This window comes from Otolemur garnettii, unplaced genomic scaffold, assembly GCF_000181295.1.
Source record: "Otolemur garnettii isolate 467f Iridium unplaced genomic scaffold, OtoGar3 scaffold00120, whole genome shotgun sequence".
Lineage (NCBI taxonomy): Eukaryota > Metazoa > Chordata > Mammalia > Primates > Galagidae > Otolemur > Otolemur garnettii.
The window spans coordinates 4607357-4615917 of record NW_003852515.1 but is presented as its reverse complement, the minus strand read 5'-3'; positions in this window follow the sequence as shown (position 1 = coordinate 4615917).

Below are 8561 nucleotides of genomic sequence, written 5' to 3'. Positions count from 1 at the left end.
CCATGAAGTGGTCTCCTCTTTCCTCCCCAAGCTAGGGACTCCAGGGAGGCCTTTATCCGCAGCCCATTCAAAGAAAGTGTTGGTTTGGATTAGTTTCCGCCCCAAGAGACCGATGGCCAAGTGTCTTGTGTTAAAGACAACGATGTTCTGATTTAGAAGGTTTCGTAACTGCGGAGCCACCCTGTGTCTCCCTCTCTTTCAGCTCTCCAACGCTGCCCCAATCAGACGGCGGAGCTCCAACTGCCGCCTCCTGGTCTTGTTCTGGGTTCAGAACCAGAGACTCGCTTTCAGGAGTCGCAGGTTTTATTTTCTTCTCAGGGTATTTGTTGCTGTTGTTGTTTTGTTTTGAGAAATCAGGTTAGAACGTCCCCTCTGGATAAACGAAAGTCCCCTGGATCAGAAAGGGGAACCTTGTCATCAGTGAGAAGGTGGCGCTCTTTCCCCCCATCGTCTCTGCACACGCCTGGGCTCTGGAGTCTGGCAAATCTGGTTCTCCAAATAGTGACCTGTAACACTTATAAAAATTATTCAAGCTTTCTGTACCTCAGTTTTCCTCATCCATGAAGTGGAGGCAAATATTACTCATGGAGTTGCTGTGAGGTCTAAACCAAAGAACACAGGTACAGTGCTCAATTTGGTTTCGGGATATAGTTATCCTTCTGCCAAAATTAGCTATTGTTTTTTGACCCTCGTGGTTTTCGGAAGCAGGGAGAGCTGCTGTGGAGCTTCTCCTATGGCCCCGGCAGCCCCTCTCTTTCGTCAGATCCTCGCACAGTCACTATCTGATTTTTGTTCATGGACCCACCCGGTAATTTAGACTTGCTGGAGCTCCGCGGCCCTCGGCGTGGAGGTGCCAGGACTTCCCCGGCCGGAAAGAACCCGCTCCCCTCTCACCACTCGGAAGCTCCTGTCCCCACTCAGGCCAGAGGGCTCGCCGAGGGGAGAAGAGAGTCTCGGGCCGCCGGAGCCTGGTCTTAGGGCAGCCGAGGGGCACGAGTGCTGACTGGTACCAGGCATGGATGGGGCAAGGCCCCGGGCTAGGCTTGGGATCTCAGGACTTTGGGGAAAATCCCCCTGGACCCCAGACTCAGGCGCCCAACCTGTACCTCCCGCAGAGAAAATCTCTGGAGTCCCTCCGCCTTCGGATTTTTGACTTCCCGGACTTTCTTGCCTACACCGGGCCTTAATTAATTCACTAAACTCACTGTCTCCAGGTCCGTAGGATGTGCTTATAACGAGGGTTTAACAAGGTGATGTCTTTGAAGGACAGGGCCACTCACGCAGTCTCCAGTACACGCGGTGGGGGTGGCGGAGGTGATGAGCTGTAGTTGCCAGAAGAAACCGGCCTCCCAGAGAGGCTCAGGGAGGCCGTGGACAGTGAAACCTGACTGGCCCAGAAAACAGCGCTGAAAGAAGAGCCAGAGCCGCGCCCGGGCACCCCTCGGGATCCACTCATGCAGCGGACGCGGGGGAGGCAGGTAGGGGGTCTGTCCCGACCTTTTAGGTGTCTGGACTGCGACGCAGCCGCGGGGATATACATCAAGCCCCTTAGGGCGACTCACCTGGGGCTTGATGTGTGTAGCTAACCTCTGAGCCGACACCCTTGGCCGACTGGCCAGTGGACGCCAGCTGTGGGCCCGTGCCTGGGGAGCGACTTCTTTCTGCAAACGCAGTGACCTCCAAGTCCCAGAACTCCAGGGTTGACCCTAATACCTGCCTCACCTGGGATCTAACGGCTTCCCTCTGCTTTTCAGTCTTGGCGTGCTCCATCCACTCCTGTAAGGATCAGGCACCAGTGCCTTCGAAAACGCTCGCGGGAAAGTGGCCTTAGGTGCGGGGAAGAGCGGAGCTCCAGCAGATGCTGCGCGCGGTTCCCTGCGCAGGCGTGCGCCGGCTGCTCTGCGCGCTCGGGCACCCCAGCACCCCGCCCGCCCGACTCGGCTCTCCAGAGTGAAAATCTGAGAGCGTGCCCCGCTGCGCTTCCAGCCCCTCCCTTCCACGGAGATCCTCCGAGCTGGAGCCACAGGCCTCCCCATTCCTCTTTTAGCCCTAGGGGAGGTAAGTTCGTGGAACTGCACGAGTTCGGACACTGATCGGGTCCCAAGACTCGAAAGAGCCCTTCCCGCACCCCTACTTGCGAAGCACTCTCCTGGGTGGGTCAAAGATTCCAAGACCCGGATTCGGAAAATCCCGCGCTGGTTCCTCTCCACACGCACCCTCAGGTGGAAGCCTATGAAAATGGGAACCTGAAAAAGCGCACCGCTGTGTGGATGCCGACCGAGCTGTGCGACTACTAGTGAGTTTCCCCAAGTCCGTTGTGTCCCCCGCCCGCCAGGCGCGCTTAGTGTCACCTAGTGCCTAAAATAGCTCATGGAAGACAAACCAAAAGAAAGCTAGTCTGTTTCATACAATAACAATACTGAGAGTTGGTGATGATTTCCCGTCATGTCTATTGTTTTTAACTGCGGAGGCGATGTCTATAATTCACTTGGACCCTTTGCCCCAGGACTGGACGCATTCAGCGACATTTATAGGGCTGGGCATGGGTGGAAGCCGCATAGTGCTTGCCTTGAAAATGCTCACAGTGTCATAAAGTCGATTACTTCTTCCCCCGATGGTCGACACAGCTGTGGACATTAATTTGATTATTGACAAATTTACTAGAGTATATTGAAGTCGCTCGGATTCTCAAAATGCCTCCTTTTGAACAAGGGCTGTTGTGATTTCTCCAAATTAATTTTGGCCCCCTTCGCCCACCTCTGCCACCCTGTCTAACATCCTTTCCTTCGATTCAGTTCAGTTCAATGCATTTAAGTTTGAATGAAATTTAAGTATTGCACTGCATTTTTTGGTAAAAATCTACCTGTTTTTATATGTCTATCCCCCCATGTCCCCTCTCATTCTCCTCACCCCTTCTTTACATCCTCTGTGTGTGGGGGTGGGGGTGGTTTGTGTCTGGGGGTTAGTCTCCTCAACTTCATGTGTCTGGGGATGGCTGTGTGTACTATGTGTTTGTGTGAATGTGTTAGGTTGTGTCTTATCCAAGTGCCATGGTGGCAATGATCAGGTGTATGTGGGAATCAGGTGCACATTCCTGCATACTCTTTTATTCCACCCAGCACAACCATCTCCCAAATGCCTGATGACAGTGTGATTACATAAAGTGTACTCCTGTTACTGTCTCAATTCTTCAGGTTGACATAGTGTGTAGGGGCAGGAAAAGCTGTCTTTTAGGCCAGGTGCTGTGGCTCATACCTGTAATCCCAGCACTTGGGAGGCCAAGATGGGTGGATTGCCTGAGCTGTAGTCCCAGCTACTTGAGAGGCTGAGGCAAAAAGGATAGCTTGAACCCAAGAGTTTGAGGTTGCTGCAAGCTATGATGTGATGCCACACCACTCTACCCAGGGTGACCAAGTGAAACTCTGTCTCAAAACAAAAAAAAAGAAAGAAAGAAAGAAAAAGAAATGCTGTCTTTAGAAGAACACAAGGTCAAAACTTTGGTAAAAGCTGGCACTGCTAAAATATTACCATAATAATTTTAAAATATTTTCTTTCCATGAAAAAAAGTTCACAACTACGGTATTTCATAAGTGCAATAGCTTCACCTGCAAAAATCCTCCTGAAAATGAAGAAGATAGAATGGTCAAAACAGGCAAGTTCTGGGTTGGTATTGAATCAAATTTTACTCCAACCTAGCTCTGACAAGCCAGATTAGGGGCAATAGACCTAGTGGAAAATTGAGGCAGAACAGCAGAAAGGCTTCCCTGCAAAGGAACTGCGAATGACACAGACTCTCAGCCGGCAGCCAGCCTTCACTGCCTATGGACAACTTGGCGGTGGGAAGAGATTGACAGAAACTCTTTGGAGGCCAAGCTCTGCAAATAGCAGCTGCAAATAGCTGTTTTAAGAGTGAAAATGGCTGGCTGAAACAGGTCTTTTGGACCACCTAGTGAAAATCTGTCAAGCTAGGTCCCTATATTAAGGTACTGGTGTATTTATATTTACAAAATATTCTCTACTTATTGGCCACCTCATTGTAAAATTTTATAATGAATATTTTGTACATAAAGATACATTTAGCTACAATTTCCCATTTTCCCTATTATGACAATTTTAGGGGCAACCTTTGGGACAAGCATGTGGTTCCTCCAGAAACTGGCACCTTGCCCACTAGATGCAAGACAGTGTTTTTGCTTAGTGGTCCACAGAGGAGGTAAAAACACAAATTGGAGGCCCTCTAGTCATCCCTCAAATGGAGACAGCTAGATCTTGTCCTTAGTCTTCACAAGAAAATGTGACTGCAAAGTTACCTTTGTGCTGACCAGACATGAGCAAAAATAAGCCACCACCTTTATAAAACAGAGGCAGAAGCCAGCCGCACTAAAGTCACACGGCAAATGGCATTCATTGATGTCCATGAGCAACTAGCTTTATGTGTAAGGCACACTTGTTTTAATCAACTTAAGGATAGTCTGATGACCAAAGATGGAAAGTCTCTTGCAAAGTGGCATTTGTCTGAGGAACCCTGAGACCCCAAGAACAGAAGATTGTCCTAGGACCTCCTTCATTAGTGATTTCCTTTTTTTTTTTTTTTTTTTTTTCAGTTTTTGGCTGGGGCTGGGTTTGAACCCACCATCTCCTGCATTTGGGACCGGCGTCCTACCCTTTTGAGCCACAGGCGCCACCCCATAAGTGATTTCCTTAGACGTTGCTATATTGATTAGATTTGGCTGTGACTAATAGAGACCTCAATTAGCACTTGCTTATGAGTGGTGTTAACTTCTCTCCTCTATGGAAGGCTAAAGGTAGGTAATCCAGGACTGGAATGTTGTTCTAAAGTTGTCTAGAACCCAAGGGCTGCTTTGAATTTCCACTCTGCTGTCCCTAAATTCTGCCTTCTCCCCCATCCCAAAGGGCACTCCAGCCATCACACCCACTTCCTAAGCAGCAGGAGGGAACATATAAGGAAAAAAATATGACCCTACCACAGGTATGCAGAATAATGGTGTCTGAAAGTTGTCCATGTTGTAATCCCTGGAACCCATGACTCTGATCCCTCACAGGGCAAAAGAGATTTTACAGATGTCATGAGGTTAGGGACCTTAAATGAAGAGATTATTTGGGCTTCTCTGCATGGGCCCAATTTAATCCTACAAACCCTTAAAAGCAAAGAAATTCTTCCATCTGGAATTCAAGAGACACAGCTGAAGGAAAAGTTGAAGAGAAGATTTGCCAAACCATAGCAAAGACCTGAGAGAGGCCCTTTGGAGCAAAGGGATGCCCCAGGTGACAGGAAGGAAACTGCGGCCTGATTCCTCCAACCATCAGACCCAAACCTTGTGAACACTAGATGAGAGAATTGTATTGTTCTTAGCTGCCAAATTTGTGGTCATGTGTTACTGCAGCAATAGAAAACACATACAGTCCCCTTCACCTTTGTAACATCACACACACACACACACACACACACACACACCTCCTGCTTACACCTCATTAACAGAACTTAATTGGGTGAAAATATCTGGATGCACAGCTGGCAGGGAAAGCTAGTCTCTACTGTGCATGGTCATTATCTACTTAAAATTGGGAGGAGGTATAGCATTTTAAAAAGAAAAATCAAATGGATTTTAGGGACAACAGGCAGTCTCCACTATTGTTACCAAGGGTTTGTGTGAAAAAGTGTCATAATAATGTGATGGTTTCTGAAAAGCCACAGATGAAAATAATACTCGTTATCATCCAATAGCCCATACATGGAGCCCATGTCCTGGAATTTAATGCTAGAAGGAAGTTTGTCCAGATAAACGTGTCTACTTGCTTTCATGAAACAATGAGCATATACAGCCCATTGTTTGCCCTGCCTATCAGAAAGCTCAGAACTAAAATTAGTAGGCCATTAGTGTGCAATTGCATATCTCATCCTAACATAGGATATTGAAGAAGGCTGAAATTTTCAACCAGACAATTTGGCTTCTAGTTCTGTAATTACTATTCATCACCCTTCTGAACTGGGGCAAATGACTTTGTTATCTTTTGAGCCTCCATTTTCTCTTTAGTCAGTTGGGAGAAATATCCACCTCAGAGGACTGTGATGAGGGCAAATAAAAAATGTATGTGAAAAGAGATGGAAGGGGCCCTATAAATATAACTATGTAACATTGGAAGCTCTGCTTCCTCTATGTCAGTGTTTTTTCAAAAGTAAATTGCAATAAATTAGTAATTAATGAAGTCAAGTAAGTAGGCTATTACCAGATTTTTTTTAATTAAATAAAATAGAATGGAAAATATCAGAGTCCATTATACACAGTGAGAATAAGGATTGCTGTGCAAAACTACTCTCGGTGACATATGTATGTGTGTAATAAATCATAATATAACAACTATTTCTACTTTGCCATACAAAATTTTGAATGGTGCATGGTCCTTATTTTAAGCCTTTTCATTTTAAATGCTCTATTCAGTGTGTGTCTCTGTTGGAAAACAACTCAAATCCTCTTTGGAGAGAGAAATTTAGGTGAAAATGGGAAGGATGGGGAGAAACTCATGCCAAATACTATCTGGACAAGGTATGATTGTTTAGTTCTTATTTCTTGGGCCCAAATCCACCCTTCCATACTCTGCTCTATGATGAGTGATGCTGGAGATGGGATGAGACACTGAAAACTAGATTTCTTCTTTGGCACCTGGCTACTGGTCAGGCTTTGCCAATCAATATGAGGCATGAGGGAGGCTACAAGACTGAGGGCCAGAGGAAGGCCTGGTTTCTTCCTTTCTGCTTCCAGTTCTCCTCAGTGCAAGCCTACCCACACATCTTCCAGGAGTGCCCCCTGAGCCTGTTATCAATAGCACTTTATTGCAATTTTTGGTTTTCAAGAATTAGCACCTTCTCAAAGACACAGACACCAGTTGGCCATCAGCCCTTCCTGGTCTATCTCCCCTCCTTTGAACTTCTAAGTTTACATAAATATATATATTTGAGACAGAGTCTCACTCTGTCACCCTGGGTAGAGTACTGTGGCATCACAGCTCACAGCAACCTAAAATTTTGGGGCTCAAGAGATCCTCTTACCTCACCCTCCCAAGTACCTGGAACAATAGGTGGGTTCCACTACGCCTGGCTAGGTTTCTTTCTACTTTTAGTAGAGATGTGCCCTCACTCTTGCTCAGCTGGTAGACTTCATATTTATTGATATAACCTCTTTATTTTGCTGCCTCAGCCCTAGAGCTGATAGCTGCTTGTCGCAGTTATGCCTCTGTGACAACTTAGTGTTCCATTTTTACTTTTTTGGTTTTCCAATACATGATTCTCCTCCTAAGTGAATCTCTAGATTGTGAACTAGAGAGACAGCATAATGTGCTTTGAGGGCAAGGTGGATTGCTGGGGGAAGTGACAGAATGTATACATTTTTCCCAGCCTCCCTGCCTGTCTCTGTGGAGAACTCACATTGACTGTCAGTGACCAGCCAAGGTAAGACACTCAGTTTATCTATGTGACAATACCTGACTACCTAGCTTATGTATTTGGGGACTGGTCTTAGAAGTTGAATTGTTACTAGAGTTATGTTTTTAAATCGCGTCGGTAAGATGTGACCCCTGTAAAGACAAGGCATCTTTCATCCCTCAAAAGTATGTCATTAGGGAATGATTTGGGGGAGTCTGTATCATTAATTTATAACACCGTGTTACGCAAAGTTCACATTTTGTTTTACAACAGAAGCTTTGGGGATGTGCTGGTTCTGATTTTGTTTTGTTTAGAGAGAGTCTCACTCCGTGGCCCAGGCTACAGTGCCAAGGCATCAGCCTACCTCACAGCAACATCAAACTCCTGAGTTCAACCAATCCACTTGCCTCAGCCTTTGGAAGCTGGCACTATAGGCACACATCAAAATGCCCCACTAATTTTTCTATTTTTAGTAAGGTCTCCCTTATGCTCAGGCTGGTCTCAAACTCTTGAGTTCAAGTGATCCTCCTCCCGCTTGGCCTCCCAGAGGGCTAGGATTACAGGCATGAACCACCACATGGGCCCTGATATTTATTTTTAACTTGCACATACACATACACATTCACATATAGTTACATATAATGCATTATATATGAAATATCTTATAATAAAAATATATGAGACAAAATTCAATATGTTAACATAAACAGCCCTACATGTACTACTACTTCCTAATGTACTTCTTAATCACAACACAGATCTTTCAAATATTGGAGTCCATTTCTTTTCCCTTCCAGAATCCCCTCTAATCTGTTTCCTTCTGTGCTTCTCCCACAGGTTTCGCCCTTCTCACCAGGTCTGTCGCCATAGCTACCTGACCTTGCTCTCTGTAGCACCATCTTCTCCAACCCATCCCTCACTGAGGCCTGAAAACCTTTTTTTTTTTTGAGACAGAGTCTTACTTCGTTGACCTCAGTAGAGTACTGTGGCATCACAGCTCACAGCAACGTCCAACTCCTGGGCTTAAGTGATTCTCTTGTCTCAGCCTTCCGAGTAGCTAGGACTACAGCTGCCACAACACCTGGCTTTTTTGTTGTTGTTGTTGCTGTTTTAGCTGGCT